Source organism: Tyto alba, unplaced genomic scaffold (genome assembly GCF_018691265.1).
Source record: "Tyto alba isolate M040663 unplaced genomic scaffold, T.alba_DEE_v4.0 Super-Scaffold_20000042, whole genome shotgun sequence".
In the NCBI taxonomy this organism is placed as follows: Eukaryota; Metazoa; Chordata; class Aves; order Strigiformes; family Tytonidae; genus Tyto; species Tyto alba.
Genome location: NW_024881293.1, coordinates 267346 through 290555, shown reverse-complemented (window position 1 = coordinate 290555; position 23210 = coordinate 267346). Strand labels below are relative to the sequence as shown.

General features: G+C 50.5%; 1 protein-coding gene across 7 annotated transcripts in view; it reads left to right on the top strand.

Annotated features, from left to right (window-relative positions):
- Nucleotides 1-23210, top strand: part of EPHB2 (EPH receptor B2) — a 135509-nt gene that overhangs the window by 43591 nt on the left and 68708 nt on the right. The window lies entirely within an intron of this gene.

The window sequence follows — 23210 nt, the reverse complement described above, 5'->3', positions numbered from 1 at the left end:
GCATGTTTTATGGGCGCCTGCAGCTGTACCATGCACAGAGCAAGCCATGACATTTGGCAGACGGACTCTTCTGCCCCCTGTCCTGACTGAACATCAAAATCCCATTACAGTTTTGATAGCATTGGCACACTCCAAGGAGAGCTGGGGTTTCTCTGAGATCAATTATAGATATATTGGTGGGCACTGCAGAGTGCAACGAAGGAGCTGCATCTCTTCTCTTTTAGCTGTGGGAAGGGGTGGCTGTGTAGCACCAAGCAGGCATGGGGTAGGTGCTGGTAGTGGGGAGATGGACACACTGGAGAGGAGGACAGAAGGTCTCTGGCCGTGCTAGGTTGGGACTGCAGGTTGGGTGGTCCCCTTGGAGAGGGCAGCATGTCTTCTGCCGGTGGCTGGGCTGCTCACGCATCAAGCTACAGGTCCTGATGTGCTGTGGGAGTCATTTAATGTCTGTGCTTTGAGCTATTTCTCAGTGGGCCACTGAACGTCTCTGACCACCACACTTGGGGTGATCAAGTGTCCTCCAGCTGTAGCAGGGATGGTACTGGGGACAGGGACAGCAAGGAAGTACAGCTGCAACACAGTATGGAAAGGGAGCCTGGCTAAGCCCAGCCTTGAAGGGGAGATGGGTGGTTTATGGTGCCCAAGTGAAGCATTCATAGCAACACCAGAAAGCCAAAATGATTTATGTCGGTTTTTCCATCTCAGCCTTTTTTTTTTTTTTTTTTTTTTTTTTTTAATGCCTGAGTAGACCCAGCCCTTCACAGTGAAGCTCTGATGCAGATACAGTTTCTCAGGCCTCCTTGGTCCCACTGCCAGCCCAGCCAAGGGATGGTCCCTTTGCGTGCCCCAGGGCTCTCAGGAACTTCCTGATGCAGAGCCTTGTCCCCGCAGCCTGGCCCGGCAGAGCTGGGAGGGGAGGCAGAGTGGGCAGGAATGGGGGGGCCGAGGTGGTAGGAGAGGCTGGGTCTTGTCTTTGTCTGTGCAGCAGCAGGATTTTGGGAGGTCCAGTACCTCGGCAGCTGTTTCTCTAGCCGGTGCTGGTGTGTGCCCAGCCCCACACTCCCCGCTGTCATTAATCACATGGTGGCCGGCAGCTCACCATCTCCGTGGGGCAGCTGGCTCCAGGGCTCTGCCTTCCCCTTCCTCTTCCTATTCCCCTTCCCCTTCCTGCATGTGGCTGCATGATGGGGAGCTGGATGGGACACCAGGGTTGTGCCAGACTGGGACACACCCTCTGTTTTCCCCCAGCAGCCCCCAGAAGAAGAGTAGGGACTGGGAGGAGAGCCAGCCACAGAGTTGGCAGGACATCTGTAGCATCCCCATCCTCTCCCAGCCCCCCCAGTGAGCCCCACAGAGGACTGGGGAAGGGGCTGGTCACCTTGGCTCACTCAGGCAGTGAAAAGGATCTTCTACCCACCTCAACTCAGGAAGGACCTGCAGGATGCAGCCCTGCACCCCTGCCCACCTCCTGTCGTGTCCTTGTCCCCAGTGCCCACAGAGGCAGCGTACAAACCGCCTGGTTTGGGGCACTCACTCGTACATGTGGCCAGCAGGTTTTCTCGTGTTTTGAGGGGTGGGAGGGAATCTGGGCCCCTTTCCAGAAGCAAAACAAAAGCAAATCCAAGCTGGTTTTTGAGGCAAAGTGCTCTCACACGATGCGCTTACCCAAACAAGACGTGGCAGGGAGCGTGGGGGACATGGCTCATTGGTCCTGCCTTGCCAGGGGTCCTGGTGGAAAAGGGCATCCATCCCAAGTGATGGACGGCCCCTTGGTGCAGCTGCAAGGTGCTGGAAGGAGTTGCTCATTTTCTCCACTGGGCTTTTTATCTGGCTAATACAGTGCAAGCCTGCTTACGGCATTGTACACAAGGGATCTTTATGGAGGAAGTTCATGCATCTAACAGCTTAAGCTCTTCTAAGCTTGCAGCCCCAGCACAAAAGGATTTGGGGGCAGTTAACAATTCTGTGTGGTTAAGAGATTTTCATTTTGCTGGGCCTTGCTCGCCAATCCCGCAGGGCCCTGCGAGGGGCTGGCTGCCCGTTCCTCTTCACTCTGCTCTTCCACTCGCTCCCCGGCTCCTTTCTGCTGCGCTGGCGAGGGGCTCCACGCACACACCTCCCCTCACTGCCTCCTCCCCCACCCCAGACGCCCAGCCCCATCCTCCCTGCTTCTCCGCTTCACCTTCTCCTGCTCCCCGCCTGTGTCTTTTTTCTCCATCTCCCTGTTCTTTGTCTGCTGCCTCCCCCCTTCTCCCCCGCCTGTCCCTCCCATGCAGCATATTAAGCGCATTTCTCTCTCTGCCTCCCTTATTCATTGGCTCCCCTCTGCAACGGCAGAGGCAGAACTATTGTGCTGCCTGCTTTCACTGTTTGGACTGGATGGTAGACAAACGCTGCCTGCAAGGGCCTCTGCCTGCTCAGGGATGGCAGCCACTGGATTCTGGTCCTGGCTATTAAACCCTCTGTCCATCTCCAGCTCCTGGCCACCTTTGGAGGACATCTGCCCATGCGCCTGATCACTGTATTTGCAGCAGACAGCCTCTTCTTTGTTGCACTCCTACATCATGGAGCAGTCCTGGTCTTGCCCTGGTAACAAGGGATGGTTTTGCCCTGCAGGAGCTGGTGGTGACAGTCTCTTGCTATCAGAGTCATGTGGCATCATCCCTTGGGGTCACAGGCATTTCTGAGGAGCAGAGGAGCTGGTGATGTACTGGGAGGAGGAGAAACCTGGTCACCTAGGGGGTCGGTAGAAGATCCAGGCTGCCACCTGTCTTTTCCAGCTCAAAGTGGAGCCAGGCCACTCCTGTGGGGAGCCTGAGGTCTCAACAGTGTGTCTTCTTTGGAGCTTGCACTGCTTTCCTCCTGCTTCTTCCCTGGAGGGCAGAGCCAGGGGGGAGGATGTGGGGGTCCCGACCCAGGTCCAGCACGCAGCACGGTGCTGGTGCTGTCTAGCCTCACCAACACCACAGCCCGGTTCCACCACCAGCCCAGCTGGATACTCCCAGGTCAGCTCCAGCACCGACTCAACCCGAGTCCAGCTCTAAGGGGAGAAGCGTGACCTCTGGGGTTATTGGTGCAGCTGGCTGATACACGGGGTGTCTCAGTCTGAGGCTGTATAGGGCAGGCTGGTAGCTTTTGGTAGGGCTGTGCCCTTGCAGGTAGGTGTCCCACAGGTGGGCTCTGTGACGAGCTTTCCCTGCCTGTGCTTACATGGTACTTTGAGGTTGCATGTAGCAGATCTGCCACCGTGTGCTGGGAATGTGGGTGCAGAGGCAGGTACACATGTGTCAAGGACCCAGAGCTGTTTCTCCATCATGGAGGTTTGGGAAACAGTGACGGTCTGTCCCAGCTGTGCTGTGCTTGGGTTTTGGAGGGGGGCAAGCAGCTTTCTGATATGCCAGAGAAGGGTATGTCCTAGCTGTCTTACAGTCATGTCCTAGAAGTACACGATGTTTTGAAGATAAGAGACTATTTATTACTCCATGCCTGTTTTGGGTCTGGGCCTCCGCTGATAGTGCCGGACCCAGCCAATAAATTGTAAGGCCCTAGGGATAATTAAGTTCTTACAGGAAGCATTCCTGGTTGAGCTGGAGCAGATACAGCCAATCGTGATGTAAATGTTTCCAGAGATGGAGACTTGCCCGTTAAATGCTTCCAGCGGTCGCTCCTGCCTTCTCACCCCTGGCTGCGCCTGGCCCTTGGACCTTGGTGAACTTTGTCCATCGCCACATCTCTGCTTTCCGTGTGCCTGTTTAAGAGTAATCTTTGGCACCCAGTCCTCTGGTAAAGTTTTCAGCCAGTTTTTTTGTCTCTTCCTGGCCCTTAGCCTTTCTGTTGGCAGATCCACCGTCCCATGTACAGGATGCTCATAGTGACTAGCTGAGGGCCAGGGGGGATGCTGAGATTTCTCTCTTCCTACATCCCCCCTTTGCTTTAATCATTTTGGCAATGACATTTCTCTGGGTGCTTTTGGTGGATCTTTGTCCTTCCTGGTGGGATTTGGAGCATACAACAGCGGTGGCCTGCATCCTTGTCCCTGGAAGTGTGATTTGGCGTGTTTGTACTGAAAGGCACATTCCTTGCTTGTGCCCTGCTCACCGAGGCATCCGGATTGCAGCGTATCAGGAACCCATCATCTTCTGTATTTACCATACTACAACTTCCGTGACATCAGCTAACTTTATTGGGAATGCTTTGGGCTTTCTCCTGGGTCATTGATAAAAATGTTAAATAGCCCAGAGGCATGAACCAAATTTGTTGGCTCTAGTAGAAACAGACCCAGTCTCTGCACATTCCCTGCTTAGATCTCAGACCATAGCTGTATCAGCTCGCCAAGTTTTAATGCATTGAATATGTCCCACAGTGTCAGTGGACCCTCTAATTTCTGAATCAAAATATCATGTGTTACCAAGGGAAATGCTCTGCAGAAGTTTGGGTGAGTTGCATTAACACTGTTACCTCTCCCAGCCAATCTTGTAATTACATCAAAAAACCGTACGAGGCTAATTTGCGTTAATCTGTTTTCCGTAAATGTACATAGGTTGGCACAACTATTACTACCTTCCTTTGATCCTTTGCTGACTGAATCCTGTAGCTGGCACATCCTTATTTGATCGGTACTGACGTTGTAGTGGCAGTCCTAAAATAGCCAAGACTGCCTCATTTAACAAATAGCTTTTTCTTACAGCTGAGAGACATCCTACTACTTCATGGTGTGTGGAAAGTGAACATTAACTGTCCACTGGTTCATCAGCCATCTCTTTAAAAACTTTTAGGTAGATGCTATCCTGAAATACTGATTTAACAATAACAATTTAACTTTAGTAGCTGCTATTTAACATCTAGAGTTACTGCTGGAATGGAAAGTATTTCACCATCATCCTATAAGATGATTACATCATCTGGCTTCTTCCCAAGTACAAACCAGGAATTTGTCTGCCTTTTCTACAGGGTTGTTGACAATTTGAATGCTCCCAGCCGGCCATGGCTCGATGTCATTGTGGATCCTGCTCTTTGGGCTTCTCCCTCTCCTCCCTCTCTGTCTGGGAAGCAAGAATACAGTGCCTTTATTTCCACTGCTTTGATTCTTCTCCCTTCTGCTTCTTGCTGACCCGTCCATGTTGTGAATCCAATTAGGTCTGTGGTGGGAACTGCAGCTGCTCAGTATTAACCACTCCAAGCCTGTTTGGTGCATCCTGGAGTTGGAGGAGATGCCAGCCTGTTCTCTGCACATTCCTGGGTAGTGTTTAGGCTTCTGGAGGTTGGAGTAGGACCACGGGGGGCCTAGCAGAGCAAGGGGGTGTCAGACAACAGGGTTGAGGCATTTATTTCCTGGTGGTCCCAAGCTTTAAGAGATGTTGACCCCACAGTGAGGGTCACAGGTGGTCCAGCAATGGGGCAAGACATCTGCTGCTGAGGGAGGGAGATGGACGACTCGCCTCAGAATAGGAGATGCTGCTTTTGAGGGTCTAGACCTTTGTGGCCAAAAGCAGGCAGAGGAAATGAGAACTACTCTCTCATTCTGCTTTCAAGACAAAGGATGGGCTGACACCTTCCACAAAAGTATTTTCTCTAGAGAAAAAGGGGGAAGATGAGGTTTTCCAGGACATGCATGTGATTTTTGAGCAGCAGGAATGTTGCAGAACACTTCAAGCCCTGTTGTGAAGGTGTAGGAAAGACCTCAGCAGGCTGAAGATAACCCAAGAGCAGCCCACTGGAAGCTTGGAGGAGAACAGCGTATTTGCATTTATTAGTGTGGGCAGGTCATGAGTCCCTGGGGTTGAAAGAAACTGTGGAGGTCTCAGGTCCAGCAAAACCCATTGGGAGCTTCCTGATGGAAACGATGGCCACCCCCAGGATTTCTCAGAGAGACGTGGTGGAGTTTTGCATTGCAACTGTTTGCCATAGGTGGTGCTTCCCAGTCCCCTTGCATAAACCCTCGTTCTCCCTGCTGATGGTCCTCCCCAGCAAAGCTGTGCGGAACGTCTCTTCTCCCCTTCACACTTTGGGATAGGTTGCTCCCCCTTGTCCTTTCTCCCCGGGCATTTCATTGTGCTGGGATCAGCAGGAAGGTGGGAGGAGATGGGTGAGAGTAGACCTAGAAGGTCTCCACTGGAGAAAGACTGGTGTCCCCTCTGAGCCTCCACTGACTGTGCCCGGGGTGCAGGGGTGGGAGCCTTGTTGTAACATGGGTGCTTTCATGGAGCTGATGTCTGTACCAATAAGAGGATCCTCCCCTCCCTCCCCCCCAACTTCTTTTTACAGATTAAACAGTATTTTGGATCAAATACTACATTCCTGGTCTTGCTACACCCATGTGAGCAGGGAATAGATGCTCTGGCAGCATCTTGTGCTGACACTGGTGGGAGAGCAGCATTTATTCCTGCTTTTCCTCTCTCTCCTTCATAGGCCTCCCTTTTTTTTTTTTCTGAGAAAAGTGGTAAACATTAATAATAACTGGAATGAATAGCTGAGATCCAGGCCCAGGCTTCCAGGATTTTAACTCGTTCTTGTCATAAGATGAAGAGAGCATGGTTTTTACCATTAGTTTTTCCTTTAAATGAAAGTGCTGAGATGTGGAGGGCAAGGAGGGTTTTTCCCTGAATTCAGTGTAGTGCTGAATCTTTATGGGGCAATAGGATAATATTTTTCATCCTATGTAACTTAAGGAAAATTGGAGAAAATGCTGCTTTTGAGGATTTTTTTTTTTTTTTCCGTTTGAGATTTTTCTGTGAGTCAGGCCAAAACCAAGAGATTATTCTGAATGTTTAGTTTTGGGAAATACCCTCAGACAATTCCCTGTGGAGAGAGACACTGATTTAAAGTTGGTCTGATGTCAGATGATCATTCTGTAAGAGCACAGTTATTTTATTTTAGTGATACAAGGTAAAAATCTTACAGAAAATTTAATGTAGAAGCCATGATTAGCATAATTAGCTCCAGGGAAACTCTTTATTGTTCCCCATATGCCTTAGAAACATAGTATATCACTGGAAAGTACGCATAAAATCCCCATAAAGGTTAGGAAATAGAATCAAAATGTTCGTAGCTAACACGATGACCGTGTTTACATGGACCAAACTTCAAACAATGTTAAAGTAGGTTTGGCCGAGCAAAATGCACAACATTTTCATGTTTTGGAGGAGCCCTTAAGGTTAGTGGCTCTGATCCGCTATACCCCCTCCTTGCATGGGCTGGTGTTAAACATTATGCAGGAGTTGCATGAAAGATGCAGAGCAAAACTAGACAGAAGTGCAGTGAGTGCTGTCCAGTGAGGCTGAGGCATCCCCTTGTTGCCTTAATTTATCAGCATTTGCGGAACTGGTGTCTAAGAAAAGAAAAAAAAAAAAACCCAAGAAATATTGTTAGGTATTAAAAAGAGAAGAGAGATGAAAGAAGAGGCACAGCCCGGCAGACCTTGGGATGTGGCCAGCATCTAGTTTAAGGCAGGGCTACAGGGCGCTGCCGTGCTTTGGGTGGTCTGTGGCCACACTGGAAATACATTTACAAGTAGAAGAGCCTCTGAACCAGCATTCTTGATTTCCTCTCTACCAGCGAGCTTCAGCAGGAGTCTTCCTCCAAGTGAACAGCAGCCCCATCCCCACCTAGCTTGGATGTCTTTGATGGAGTCCAGAATCTGCCCAAGAAGTATGGAAAGTGGTTTTAGTACATGAAAAACTAGTAATTTGCAGAATGGCAGGTCATACAGGCTGGAAAATGGGGAACAAAGTATAGTGTGAGCAGGAAACTGTAAGTCACTGTGTCTTGGAAAGCACGCTGTTAAGGGGAGACAGAAAGAAGTCCTACTGAGACCTGGAGCTACCAACTCAATGCATTGCTCCTCCAGAACCCTTTTCTCTGAAAGGCACCCTGAAAGGAGGACCTTTGTGAACACAATGTGTTCTACAGGTAGGTGACTCCTGTGAAGCCTTTCCAGGTCTCTGAAGCAAGGTCTTCAAAGCCAGAAAGCTCTTCTTTGCTTCAGTGGGTTGAAATGACACCTGCCGAGGTGTCAGCATCTTCCCAGAGTCCTTGGAGGTAAACTGGGGTTATTGACTTTGCTCCTTGTGTCAGAAACTAGGGAGACCTTTGCAAAACCCATCTCCTGGGTTCAGTTGGCCAACAGGGATCTTGACCCTTGAGTGTATGGTTTGTGCTCAAGCACATCCCAAGCACTTGGGCTGACTCACCCCTCCGCGATGGGCTCTGGGTACCGTAGTGATGGTGCAGCAGCAACCGGGCAGCTGATGGGCATGCCTGGGGAGGGTCTGACTGGGCGTCCACAGGTTTAGTGGGCAATGGCTAGAAATAAATCCTATGACTAATGGGACAAGTTCAAAATGCATTTTGAGGGAATATCTGGTTCTTCAGTATGTGGGCACTGAGAGTTTTCAAGGATTACAAGCTCCTACTTCCAAAGTCTTTTTGCACTTTCAGACTGCTGTCACATTCAGAACTCATGGAGACCCTGTGTTCAAGAAGACAATTTTTGAGTCTGAAAACAAAGCTAGCAATTTCCTTTCAAAACTTTATGATCCCATGAGTTCCATGGTTGCTACACCTGCAGCTGTGACAGGAGCAGAGTGAACAATAAATGGACACGTGATAAAGGCTTTACTAATTTCAGACTGTCAAAATGCCCAAACCCTCAAGATTAGTAAGAATTAAAGTGCAGCCTGAAGTGGAGCCCATAAGGTAGAGTAATGCAGATGCTTTGCTCCAAATGGCATTTCTCTCAGCCTGAATGGCTTTTGAAAAGATCGTAGTGACTTCTGAAGCGGCTGTAGTAACAGATAATACTTGTCAAACAGCACACAGCACACTCCATTAAATGCACTATAACTGCCTTTTTACAGCATCGGCTCTCCAGGAGGAGGGGTCTGTGCAGCAGTGGGGACATGTTTGCTCTCAGACATTGGTGGGTGGTTTCCATCACGCCATTCCACCTTTCTCCCTGCCCTTCAGGAGATCTGCTCCTGAGGACGGCGCCTGCATCCTCCTGGGGCGTGCAGAGCAAAGGGATGCAGGCTGGTGCCCCATGCAGTGGCCAATGTGCACGGACCATCAAGGGACAGGCAGGGTGTGGGACGCTGCTGGGCATCAGATCCTTAGCTGGGAATTTCTAAGGTGCTGATCTCTCTCTCTCTCTCGGCATTTAAGTAGAAAACAACTGTTTTCCATGAGCCTTCCTCCCCTCCCCTTCTCCTTATGTCTCCAGTCTCATGTGCTGGTGACAATTCTCCAAGAGTCCATATTGCTGTCACCATGATCAGGAGAACTATTTTGGCAGATAACCTCCCCTTTCATCCCCACCTAGATGGCTCACAATCCTATAGCACTGTGTTTGGCTTGCAGGGAGCTGTGATGAGGGAGGAGGAGGAGGTGATGCCTTGGGCAGCGAATGCTGGAGCTGCTCTCTCATGCCAGCCATCATACAGAGGATTCCTGTAGTTGAAAGCATGAAGCTTAGGAGGGTTTTCTACAGTGGAAACGCTACTGCTGCAGGCCTTTCCTTTGCAACATAGTGAGCAAAATTAATTCTGAGCCCTTCTGTGTATACATGCAGTCCTCATTAGTAAAACAGAAAGAGTAAAAGTGGGGAAAACAGGATTCGGAGAAGCATTCCAGGAATGACTCACACCCAGAGAAGCTTCTTGTTCACCTTTCCCTGCTGTGCACTCCAATGATGGATTTAAAATTGCCTTAATTTGCTACTGCATTGCTACTTGCAGTTCGCAGCGTGCTTCCTGGTGTGTGGTGGCTTGCCAGCCTTCCTCTCATTTGGAGGAGGCAAGCAATGCTGTAATTTTCAGTCACCTTCACAAGTACAATGGTTACGCCATTACCATCACCTATGTCAGCTCGGACATTGATCTGAGCAAAAATATTGGTGTTTTACTTTCAATTTACAGCCTGGGAGTAGACCTGTGGCACTGACTGAAGAATAAGAGATGGGGTACCTGTTGTGGGACAAATAATCTCCAGGCTTGCTCAGGCTCAGTCATCTAGCTGCAGCCGTCCAAATCCTAGCCTTAGGACTTGAAAAAGGTCTGCAGCAGTGGAAATGGCAGGGTGCACTGGTTCAGCCTTGGTTACTGCTCATGGTGGTCATTCTGCTTTCTAAAGAGGATTAGGAGGCCAGAAGAGGAACTTTATCATGCCCACTGCTTACTCATGTTGCCACCATGAGTATTAATTTGCAAATAGAGTGACAAATCTGAGTGCGAGTATCTTCAGGATACCCTATAATTAGAACTGGTCTTTTTTTTTTTTTTTTTTGCTTCTGGGAAGGTTTTTGCTGTCTGGCTCAGATGGAAGCGATCCCAGTTTGTTTTTGTTTCTCTTGAATTAGAGCGCGACTGCTCTTTCCAGGATTTCCCAGGCAAAAATATGCACATGGGGACCTGCCCAGCGTGCACGGTGGTTCCTCAAGGACATGTCAAGCCCAGTGCACGTGCACTTCACACGCAGCCTGTGCATGCTCAAGAGCTTTAATGATTTTGGATGCATTTGGTTCTCTGCACCTTTGCAGGGGTCATGGTGGGGATTTGCCCATGTGCAAGGGTTGATTTTCTGGCACTTCCAGCTTCAAGGCAGATATTGAGTGGCTGGGAGTGTGGGAAGAGGGGGTATGCATGGGAAAGCAGTCAGAGCATAACATGCAAAGCTGAGCAGAGGGTTCAGACAGGATGCAAGTGCAGTTTTGCTGCTTAGTCCTGGCTAAAGAAGAGAGGTTAGCAGGTTAGCGCAAGATGTTTCTCTAGCAGCACAAATCCTCCCTCCGGACTGGGTTGCCTGACACCAGTGGTGCCTTGGCTGCTTTTAGGAGAAGGGATCAAAAAGGCCTTGGTGGAAACTGGGAGGAGGTTGCTGAGCCAGGGATGGGGTAGCAGGACACGTGGGACCACCGCAGCTGCGCCAGCCCAACCGTGTTGCATACATTTGGGGGAGTAGGGGCCCCTGAGATGGGGTTTCCATGGAAACCAGAGCTGTGATTTGTGATCCTGCATGCTTATGTGTTGGAAGGCCAAAAGCAAACGCCGGTGAGAGGGAAGCAGCGTATGGTGGGCAATATACTCTCCCTGGGGACCTTCACCTATGAACGTGAAGGAGAGGAGGGAAAGAGGGCATTTTGGTACCCTGAGCTTGCTTGAGAGTGTGGCTGGGAGCAAAAGAGCCAGCCCTGGCAGGGGGTCGGGGGGGGAAGCATCCATACGTGTGGGTGTCTGGCATGGTGTGTGCCCCTGCTGCGGGAAGGCCTGCTTAGTCCAACATGAGTTTGCAAGGATGCAGCATCATGACAGGACTCCATGCCAGCCCAGGTAGCTTGCTAATGGACATGATTGGTCAATTAGCCTGGAAGGAATTGCAGCAGTAGCACTCTTGATGTTTGGTCTGTAGCATCTGGCTGTGTGTCACCTCAGTGTGCACTGTGGCTTCCCCAGTGAGGCACCGTGGCCTGTGAGTACCACTGCAGGAGGGTGACAAGGGCAGATCAGGACAGCAGTGAGACACCAGCCAGGGTGGAGGTGACACCCCTGTACAGAGACACGTGCAGCCAGGTCAAGCAGCAGGGTGGGACACCTTCAGACAGCTGCTGTGTCCTGACACAGGCACATCTGGCTCAGATCTGGTGGAAAGTGTGAGGCTTGCAGGGGTCCCAGGTATTTCATCCTGCTGTGAGCGGACTGGCTGGATCCTCCCTGGAGTGCAGGTTTGCACACCTCTCGTGCCCTGCGGGTGTGTGGCATTGCCTTGGCACCTCTGCATCTGCACCCTTCAGCTGGTGTGCCCGTGTCCCCACCGTCACGCACCGCCTTCGAACCCGCAGGCCGGGTTGCGGCTGCAGCAGCGATGAGTGCTGGAGCTGCTAGCAGACTGGAAACGTCTTTTGTCAAAGCTTGAGATGCCTCCAACCTCCTTTAATTAAAGACAATTACTGCTTTCAGCCCCTCTTCACAGCTCAGCTGGGTTGTTTGCAAACACACAGCTGCGGGAGTCTTTGTGCCCCTCTCTGAGTCCCGCTTCCCTGGAGATGCACAGAGGTCTATTATCTGCATTAAGGCTAGCGAGCAGCTGAGGAGGAGGAGGAGGGGGTGTCTTGGGCTCCCGGGATGTTTTGAGGTGCAGTGCTGACTCTGCAGGGCAGCCTGGAGCAACGCTGCCCACCTGTGCCCAGCCTTTCCCGCAAAACCTTCTGCATGGTAAAGCAGCACCCAGTGCTGCACTGCATGGGGAGAGTGGCTTTTGCCAGAGGTGTGAGGTGATATGAAGGGAGGTGAAGGGTAGTGGAGGCATTCAGGCTGCAAAGAAGGTGGCTCTTGCCCCCAGCTGCAGAGACGGGACTGAGCAGACCCAGGCTGTGAACTTGGAATATGTAGTTTTAAATAATGCTTTGCTGAGTTAGCCATGGCTTTACATGGCCGCGTAAAGAGGCTGCTTCTCCTCGTTGCAGGAGCTTCACCAAGCAGGCCAAATCTGTGCTTTCTTTACTGAGCTGTGCTCAGAAGAAAAATCTGAAACCTCCTGCAACCAATAACCCCCCTTTCTGTGCTTGAATAACTCAGAGGCAGCCAAATGGAGCTTAACCAAACTTTCCAAAACAGTCAGGGCTGGCGCAAGAACAAGCAGCATCCACTGCAGCCCTCTGGGATGCTGTTTCCAAAAATACAAGCCCCAGCGTAGCGGCGGCACGTGAAGCTGTCTTGTAGCCCTGGCTCTCATATGGATCCAGCCTTGCTCTGCAGCGCTGCGTCCAGCCCCAGATGCTGTGGCCAAGGCCGTGGCTTCTCCGTTTTCAGGTGCTAATGGTCTCCTTAGGGAGGAGTCTGGGTGGGAGAGCCTAGCAGGCAGGCCACTGCCTGCCTTGGAAACATTTGGTTGTTAAATCTATCATGGGGGCCTGAATGGTAAGTGCTCAGCCTTCAGGCTCAGGGGAGCTAAGATCCTTTTTGAGCTACTAACAGCCTGACACTGCTCTGTCTTCTCAAATTCATTTTCCAGCTCTGATTCCCTGGCGAGCACTAATCACTGGGCTGAGCATGAAAGAAAACATACCCCTCAAATGGGAAGCCCAGAAGCTCTTTCCCCTTAAACATCCTTTCTGTGGACATCTTTGATCTGTTTTGGGGTAGTTTCTTATTCCACAGGAGGCTATTGGAGGCCAACAGAAGAGTTGGAGCAGCTTCCTAGAACAGGTTTAGATGCACGCACAGGTGCTGTGCTGTGGATTTAGCACGGGGGGGGGGGTGTGGATGGGCAGGGTTGGACACTCATTGCAAGGGCAAAGCCCAGGGCTTCAGAGACCCTGTCGCTGCACTGTTCATGTCTGAGGGATGCTGGGGCTCCAGGACACAGTCCACAGTCGTTAGTGCAATATCATGCTGCAGGTCCTGCTGCTCTCATGGGAGACGGTGACTGTCCTTAGCCCACCAACTAGGGCACTCTGCTCACAGACAGCTCAGTAGAGCAAGGTACCTTTGTTTGGCAGCCCCCTCCAGTTTCTGTTCCAGGTGCTGGCATTGTTGACTTGACTCACCAGAAGGTATGTATTTGGGACTGAGGCATGCTTTAGAAGTGGATATCCTCCAGGTTATGTCCCCTGGGAAACTGTTGGCTGCAGCTCTTGGTAGTTGGAGGTCCCGTGGGTGCTGACCACTTGATCTGGGCAGATGCAGAAACAGAGTTTCCCATGTGTTCAGCACGACTGCATGTGTGATGGAAAAAAAATGACCTTTCCAAAAACACCCTGGTGTTTATTGGTTTGCAAAGGTCTGTACTGGCAAGACAGTAGGAGAAATAAGGGATAGAAAGACTGGTGTTTCCTCCTGTTTTCTGGCATGCTGTTCATATTTTCAGTGCCCACAATGTAAGTTCCTACAATTTAATTATGCATCATCTTAAAAAATATGTCCTTGCATACAGTCAGAAATTGTAAGCAATCTATTCCCATTCATGTCTCCCATATTCCTGATGGCTTTATATACCTCCCTGAGTGGTCTTTTCAAATGGAAGGTCCTGAGTTGATTGACTCTCCATCTGAAAGTTGCTCTGTATCCCTAATAATTTCTGTCATCTACCTCATGACCTTGTCTAAGGGTGACCACCACTGCAAACACTGTTCAAAACATGGCTCCATGCAATGGTTTAATAACATTCCTGTTTTGCACTAAGTTCCTTTCTTAATAATTCCTTACATTTTCTCATTTTTTTTGATGATGGATGGGCTTTGAATTGATGTTTTCAGAGAATTATCTCCAGTGCTGCCAAGATCTCCTCCCTGCATGTTAATAGCTAATTTAGTGCCCATCATTGTGTTTGTATAATTAGGGCTCTTTTCCCCCAAGTGCATTAGTTTCCTTTTGTCACCACTGAATTTCATTTGCTGTGTTATTGCCCAGTCACTCAGCACCCTGAGATCTTGCTGTCACTCTTTGCTAGTGGGTTTAGTTCTGGTAAACCTGGCTAATTTGGGGATGTCAGGAGGCTACACTGTATCACTTGTCACCCCCTGGTCTAGCCTGCAGCTGGGTGCTCAAGGTGGCTTCTTTTTTCCGGTGTCATGATGACCGACATTCTCAGCATCTGCATAAATATGTGTGTTTGTGGGGATGTTATTCATGCTTATGCAGTGGCTGGTCACCCTTGGTGGGCCTGAACTCTGGATGCCACTAAGTAACACATCACGTTGCTGGGATTTTCTGTCTGCATGGTGTTTTTTTGGACATGTCAAGCTTTGTTCCAGATCTCTGGGCGGTTTCTTCAACCACTACTAAGCTAAAAGAGCCACTTTATCTCTTGTCTCAGGAGGCTCTTTCCCAATGTCTGAGCAGCTGGTAGAGGAGGACTGCATCATCTGTTCTGCAGAACAGTGTAGAGATGCAGTTTTGACCAACTGGGTTGCTCAGCCCCTGGCTGGAGCTTGGCACAAGGAGATTTCAGTGGGGTGGAGGGAACTTGGTGAAGAAGAACCCAAGAAGGTATCTAAGCACAGCTACAGCTCTGTGCAGTTCATTTAAAAGAGGATGGAGCTGAGCCCCCATCAGTGGTACTGGTTCATATAGGAAGGACAGTAGCCACAGGCTGCAGCTTGAAAGGCTCAGGATGGACTTTGGAAAAGCTGAGACAGTTCCCCAGAGATGTTGAGCATCACCATCCTCAGGGATTTCCAAGGTTTGGCTGCACGCAGCCAAAGCTGCCCTGATACAGGGCTGGGTGTAGCCCTCCTGTGAGTTGGAGACTGGCCTGGAGACCCCAGAGGTCTCTTCCCACCAGCCCTGGTGAGATTCCACAAAATATCATGTGCCAGGACCATGGAGCCAGCTTGACCTGAGCACGACCTCTGCACTGGAGATGAATAGAGAAACCTTGGTATGGTGCTGAAGCCAGCTTAGGGTCTAAATACATTCCTCAGGTGGCAGTGTGGCTTGGGGAGACAGGGGACTTCACCACAGGTCAGCAGCACCCAGAGCCAGACCTGCTGTAACTGCATCTAGCAGGCAGTTGAAAATCTTTGCTGATAAAACTTGTGAAACCATGAGCAGTAAATGAGGAGGTCTGGGAAGTTGTGCTAAGCCACATCTCATATGAAGAAGTTAAATGCAAAATTTGACTGTTCTGTAGACTGAGGTCAGAAAAATGCCTCCACATGAGTAGGCTGCCCTGCTCTCCACAATTTAAGAGGGATATGAAAAATAAATGTGGTGAGTGCTGCAGAGAAACACAAACATGGTCCCAAGAGCCATGAAAAATGCCCAGACTATGCATCCCTCTCCCTCCCAGAAAGCTTCACTCCAGTTGACCCTGCCAGCCCCAGACCAATTTTCTGTGCCCCACAGGTTCAGCATCCTGCACCCAGGGCCAGTGTGATGAACCTGGCTGTTTGCCTCTTGGATGAGGTGGGGGCAGAGGCTGAAGGCTCCCACTGAGTCCCAGGTGCATCCTCGCTTGCCTGCTCGCCTTGCACGCCTGCTCACCTTGCACGCCTGCCGGGGAGGTGAAAGGCTCAGCCTTGCACGCTGGGTTGCTGCAGCAACAGCAGCTCAGCATCCCTGCTGGGAGCTGCGGGCGCTGGTCAGGGATGGAGAGCTTTGCTCCCGGTGACCCACCGCCCTGCTGTGGGGGAGAGTGGCTTGTTTGGGCTGATTTTCTTTCATTAACTGGATCAGTTACTTTAATCTGTTGAAAGAGAGAGGCAGTTGGTCCCTTTTGGGAATGCCACAGAGGGGACTGTTACTGGGGTGAGCAAGCTGCAGGGGGGAGGTGGAGGCAGCAGGGAGCCCACTGCCTACTGGTCTTTGCTGCGTCCCCTTTGCATGGACAGATTTACCCCCTCTCCTCCCACTGCTTCTCCACCCCTTTTTTTGAACAGATGGATGCATGTGCAAGGGATTATGCTGTTCTTGTGCTGTCCCCTCATTGATCACCCCCATGCAGTTTCACGTGACCATGCATATACCCTTAGCTTAAATGGATTTGGCCACCCTCAGCTTTTTTGCATTGGATAAAGTAATGTGGTGGCAAATGGGTAGAATCCCTCCATTTCTGGGTCAACTATTTCAACCTCCCTGCCAAAAAATGCACTTTCTTGCCCAGCTGCGTTTGTTCAGCTCCAGCAAATGGGTCTGTGGTCAGCAGGGGAGATGCCCTCAGGGCAGCATTTCTGTGCCTGCACAGGCAGCTCATGTCTCCGAGTTGTGCAGCTCCCCGTGCCAGTTCTGGTGGTTTCTGTGCTCTAACTCTGTTGAGAACTGGAGACAGATGTAGTCTTCACCATGATACAAAACACTGATGGACCAACTGTGCTCCATCTTGAAGGATGAAGGCTCCTCCCTACATCTGTCTCCAACTGTAAATAAAAAAATGTCTTTATGTTTCTTCATTGTCTGTGTTCCGCTGCTGCCCCCATGCAGAGTGGGGAGGGGGCTTACCCAAGGACACAAGGAGTCAGGGGCAAAGTTGAGATGCAAAAGCCACAATCCCAGCCCTGAGCTCTAACCGCTCCACCTGCTGCCTTTGCTCTGCATCAGTGCTTTTTATTTCTTGGTGCACTCCAGCTTTTTTTGCCCAAGGAGAAAAAGATCATGCAAATGATTTGCCCCAAGGGATTTCTGGAAGCTGTTTAAGCCAGCAAATGCTGCCTTCTCCCCAGCTGTGCCATGCAACTCAGTATGCTCATGAATTTCTCCTCCCCTAAGCGCAGGAGGGGCTGACAGATGTTAACACATGATCATTGTCTCAGGAGAGAGGAATTAAAGCCACACTGGACCCTTCGAAGACACACATTAGTGTCAGAAATTTCTAATCAATCAGCTCAGAGCCTCCTGGGGTCAGAAGGCTCTTTGAAATTCAAATGGAGGATGGCTTCTAATGGGTTTTATTTTGATTGCTATAAATTGATTAGCATTAAGATAAACAAGTTTTGTTTCCTTCTGAAAGCTCTAAATATGCTCTGGGGGAGGAGGAGCAGTGGAGTCTGATTGCTTCCCATTAGGATGTCCTCACTTAGTTCCCACCCTATCACCAGTTTGCACCACACACACAGAGACTTTTTTTTTTGCTCCGGAGCTGTCTAAAAGCAATGGATGCATCATACAAAGAGGCTTTTGCAGTGCTGGAGCAGGGTACAGGTTAGAGGAGGAAGTGTGAGCACCCTTGCTGGTTTTCCAGGGCAGGATGTGAAAATGCAACTTGGTTCTAGAGGGAACTGTTGCAGGCTTGTGTGGTGGAAAATGTGGCTGTATTTGAGGAGCATGCATGGTTTTTTAGGCTGGTTCAGCATAGCAGCTGTGATGCATTCAGGAGATGCTCCATTGCAGGAACATTTCCTCTGGGTGACAGCTCAACACTGTCCGCCATCACCAAACACAGGAGGACACTCATGTCCCCAGGACCCTGCTGGGGGATGTGTGGGGCAGACAAGCCCTTCGGCTGGGCTGAAGCCAGGCATCTGTAGGGCTCACAGGTGGGCTGTGTGTGAGCTAGGGTGAGCATTGTCTGGGGATTGAGGTGGGACCTCGTGCATGGTACGTGCGGCTCATGCCATGCTACTGAATGGCACCGTCCTGAGAGCCACTGATGGGCTCCCTACACCCCCTCTGTGCTCCCTGCACCCCGTGTGTGCTCCCTGCAGCCCATGTTTATTCCCTACAGTTTGTATTTACTCTGTACAGTCCGTGTGTACTCCCTACAGCCAGTCTGTGCTCCCTAGAGCACTGTGTGTGATGCGCACAGCCCCATTCGTGGCCCGTACAGCTGGTGTGTGCTGCCTACAGCCCATGTGTGCTCCTCCCTTCAGCCTGTGTGTGCTGCCTACAGCCCTGTGTGTTCATACAGCAGCCCTGTGTGTAGTCCCTGCAGCCGTGTGCACTGTACAACCCATATGTGCTCCCTACAGTCTTTGAGCTCTCTACAGTCTGTGTGTGCACCCTACAGCCTGTTTGTCTCAGTACAGTTCATTTGTGCTCCCTACAGCTCCTGTGTGCTCTCTACAGTCCCATCTGTACACCCTAATGTCCCTGTGTGTGCTTCCTGCAGCCTGTGTGTGCTTCCTACAGACCATGTGTTTCTCCCTACAACCTGTGTGTTCTCCCTACAGTCTGTGTGTGCCATATAGCCCTGTGTGTGCTCCATACAGTCATTGCTTGGGCTCCCTACAACCATGTGTGGGCTTCCTACAGGCGGCATGTACTTTCCACCAGTGCCTGTCGCTCCCTGCAACCCTTGTATGTGCTCCCTACAATCTTTGTTTGTGCTCCATATAGCCCCGTGTGTGCTCCATATAGCCCCGTGTCTGCTTCCACCACCCATGTTTTTCTCCCTGCGATCCCTGTGTGCCCCATGCAGTCTGTGTGTTCTCTAACAGCCGCTGTGCCTTTTCCCCACAGCCCGTCTGTGCTCCCTAGCACACGCACCATGTGCAATGCCTGCCGCCTTACGTGTGGTCCATACAGCTGGTGCGTGCTCCCTCGTGTGCTCCCTACAGCCGGTGTATCCTCCCTGCAGCCCTGTGTGCTTCCCACAATCACTGTGTGCTCCCTACGCGTCTCTGTGTGCTCTTGGCATTCTGAGGTATAGCTGCTTGTTTTTTCTTTGCCTTTCCCAGACGGGGCAGGACAGAGGTTCTTGTGGTCATGGAAAGTCACACCAATGAGCTTGGTGGATTTCCTTTCTTTTGCTTTTGTCTTTCCGGAGTCCTCCAGCCCTCTTATTCATGTCCCAACTACAGGCACAAATGGTGGGATAAAACACATCCAAAGAAGGGCAAGGAAGCTGGTGAGGGGTCTAGAGAACAAGTCTTATGAGGAGCGGCCGAGGAAACAGGTGTTGTTTAGCCTGGAGAAAAGGAGGCTCAGGGGAGACCTTACCACTCACTACAGAAACCTGAAAGGAGGTTGTGGTGAGGTGAGGTTCTGTCTCTTTTCCCAAGTAACAAGTGATAGAACCAGAGGAAATGGTCTCAAGTTGTGCCCAGGGAAGTGGTTGAGTCACCATCCCTGGAGGTATTTAAAAAACGTGTAGATGTGGCACTTAGGGACATGGTTTAGTGGTGGACTTGGCAGCATTAGGATTGTGGTTGGACTTGATTATCTTTTCCAACCTAAATGATTTGATGATTCTACCTCCTAGTACCTTTTCAAGGCTGAGGGGAAACAAGGGTGGTCCATCTTGTGGAACTCAGTGGGTGTCAGTTTTAGGGAGTGCTATGGGTGGGTGCTGGGCACCACTCAGCTCCCTGATGGTGGCACAGGGGATGGTGTCCAGTAATGAGGGACATGGCAGATGCTCACAGGTGGTGCTGGGGTCTCATGCTGTTCATGATGGCATGGTCTTGCGGCTGGGTGGGGATGGAGACCTCCTGGCTGTTGGTGGCTGTAGTGGTTCAGGATGGGGACAGCATATTGCTGTCAGTGGTGGCCGTGGCTGTGCTGGGTGGTGGTGACGATATCACTGTTGGTGGTGGTGAGGGTCTCGCGGTTGGTGGTGGCAAGGATCTTGCTGTTGGTGGTGACGGTGTCTCTGCTGGGAGGTGGTGGGAGGCTGGGTGTGCCCTCAGAGGAGGCAACGAGTGGTGCTGTGTGCTCTGCTGTGCATGAAGCCCAGGAGATAGGCAGTTCATATTTCTGTACTGAACAGGGAGCTGACACTAATGAACAGCTAATTAACATTGCAGGGCTTGATGGTTGCAGTGTCAGTGTCCCTAATTAGTCTCGCACTAATCTGCTTTAATTAACTGTCCCTGTCACGGTTTTAATTTAATTTTCATCTCTAGACCAGAGAGAGAAGTCCTGTGAGCATCTGGGTTCCAGTACTACGACACTGTACTGGGACGGACTGGCAGGGCAGTGTTGGCCAGCCAGGCACCCTAGCACAGGGGAGAAGCAAGGCTGCAGTGCTCCATCTGCTTGTGCTTTCCCAGGGATGAGCAACCCCTGCTGCAGACAAGCTGAGGGCCACGTCATTAGCTGCCCCTATGCTCTTTCACGCCACTTCTTTGCCTGCATCAGCTGCGTTTTATGGCATAGCAAGCAGCCATCCCTTCCCTGTTTTGGTGCAAGGGGAGAGCGTGGGATTGCTCGTGATGTCTGTGCCTGCTTTGGTTTAGTGTTCATTGCCTGGAGGAGTCCATAATTAGGGATGAGCTGCACTGTGTGAGGTCTCCTTGAGACAGGAACACAATAAGCTGGTTACTGCTCCTTGCTTGGCCAACAGGTCTGGAGGGCCTGTGGCCCTCATGCTACTGGGTACCTCTTCATTTAACTTTGCAATACTAGGAGCTCCCAGTGCAGAGCAGCCGTTGAGGACTTTCCTCCCCATCACTTTTTTGGTAGCTCCTTCCCGCAGGGGACATCCCCTGCACCTTGTGTTTGACTACCTGAGCGCTGGGCAGCAGAGCCAGCAGGAGAGTGCTGGGGACCAGCCCAAGAGGAGAGCAGGCTCCACGTCCTGCTGTGAGGAGTGCGAGGGTTGCTGAGAAGCCTGTGTGGGAGGATGGGCAGAGAACAAGCTGGGGAGACAATTAATGATGGTTTCCCATGGGAGCAGATGAAATCACAGGAACAAAAGCAGCAGGGAGAGGTACCCCAGAGAGAGAGGAGTAGGAGAAGTCACCAGGCAGGTGGCCTTAGTATCTTAGAGATTCTGTGAGGAGCTTGTATTTAGTCCCAACAGCGTTACTCTTTGCACAAGAGGGTCTATTGGTCCTTGTCCTGCCAAGCAGAGCTCTGCCTTGCAAGCTGACTGCAGTCAGTCTGTGTGCCCTTACCCCTGATGTTGCCTTTCCATGGAAAACTGGGCTCTATATTGCAGGCAAAGCCAAAAGGAGCAGGAGAGAGAAGAGATAGACCTCACACCGAGGAGCATGGCAGCTCGAGTTTTGCTCATGCAGCCCTAATAACAAGGCAATTCCTCGTTAGCATTCCTATACTGCGGCATGTGTCCTGCCAGGATGAAGGATGCAGATGTGTCAGGGTGGGGCAGATTGGGGTTTTGCGCTCCGTTAGTGCGGATTGCAGCAGGAATGGGCTGCACCACGCACACTGTGCTCCAGCCCAGCTCTGCTTTCTCCTCTCTGCTCCATCCTTCATCAGGCAGGGTACAAAGCTTCTCAAACACGAGCATCTCCCCATGGGACCTTCTTGAGGGGCTGTGTTAATCTGTAAGAGCAAGTAGGGCCTTTAAAGTGGGAGTTCATGCTTGGCAGCGTCCCAGGGAGCTGTGTAGTCCTGGGTTTGGCTTGCTTTTCTGGATTAGCAGGGCTCTGCCATCTGTCCTGCTCTCAGCCCTGGCTGGAACTGCTCTAGGTGCCTTGTGCTTTAAAGAAAGCCCTTCTCCATCCACGACCCCTGCTCCAAATAACCCAACCGCTTCCCACGTAGGCGAGCATGGTTACTTTCTCCATCTCCTCTGCAGATGGAGAAAATCCTTGTGTCAGCCGCAGCCATGCTGTGGGTTTCATGAGCGGCTAACCTTGGGGAAAATGCAGTGAAGGTCCCTGGAGAAGGACTTTTGGGACTCCTTGCAGCCTAATGACCTTGATGCTTGGGCAGTCTGTGGATCAAGAAGCCCAAATCTATCTGTATTTTTATATGGCTGCTGAGGAACCAGGAAATTGGTGTTGGACCACACTGCCGATGCGCAGTTCTCACATCACCTCCAAGTCTGACCCAATGTGTTGGGCACTTTGTCTCCTCCATGTGAGGATCTCACTGATCTGTTGCTGCAGCTTCATGCCCGGCTGACACGCTCAGCCCATTCTCTGCAACAACCTCTCTGCTTTTCAGCTCATTTTCTTCAGCGTGGCACATGGTACTGAGGACCTTCTGCAGAAGAGGGTTGGGAGGATAATCAGCCTCACCAGCGCACCAAGCATCTCTGATCCCACTCTGCAAAGTGACCAGTAAACCAAGCCTCCTCCAAATGAAACCCCACAACACAAAGAAAATATATCGCGGGACTTTATATGATGTCACTTGTTCCACTGTTTGCCCCTGGCAATGGTGCCATCATCTTGGGCAACAGAGCTAAGCATCTCTTACCCTTGAAAATCATACACCACAGTGTTATCAGCGTGGCTGGTCCCCTGAAACGGTCTCACTACAGTTGATTTCATAACTACCAGCACTCACATCACAGAGTTTTCCTTGGCTCACTCTTAAAGCTCTTGAGTACAAGTTATCTAATCCTGCCTGGCGCTAGGAAGTGATCGCTGATATTCTTCCTACTTTCAGGGGGAATGGAGAATTTTAAGGAAGTGTCAGTTATGGAATGATCCTTCTCTATACATATTCTTTATTATTATATATCCCTTTCTGTGTCACAACAGACAATTTTGCCGTATTTTGGGGGCAGGCAGATATCTTTACTATGGCTTCATTTTTTTTGCATTTTTGATTTCCATCCTGCTGCTATTAATTTTATGGTCACTGTTTTTTCCACTGCCCAGTTTAGCTGCTCTTATTAACTGCTTGTATTTTGTGCTTACTAATTTAAAGCCACTGCTGCCAGTTCGTGACTTGTTAAGATGCATTTTTACTCCTTCACTGTAATTTCTTGGCCAGAATTAATTTTTACCAAAAAATATTGATTGCATTTTCCTGGGGGCAAGAACAACTTTTTTTTTGAGGCAATCTTGGCTATTAGTCATGGTATTTTATTTGTACTTTCTGTCCTTGGTGGCTTTACTTGCGTCTCTGGGAACCTGTTCAGTGTTC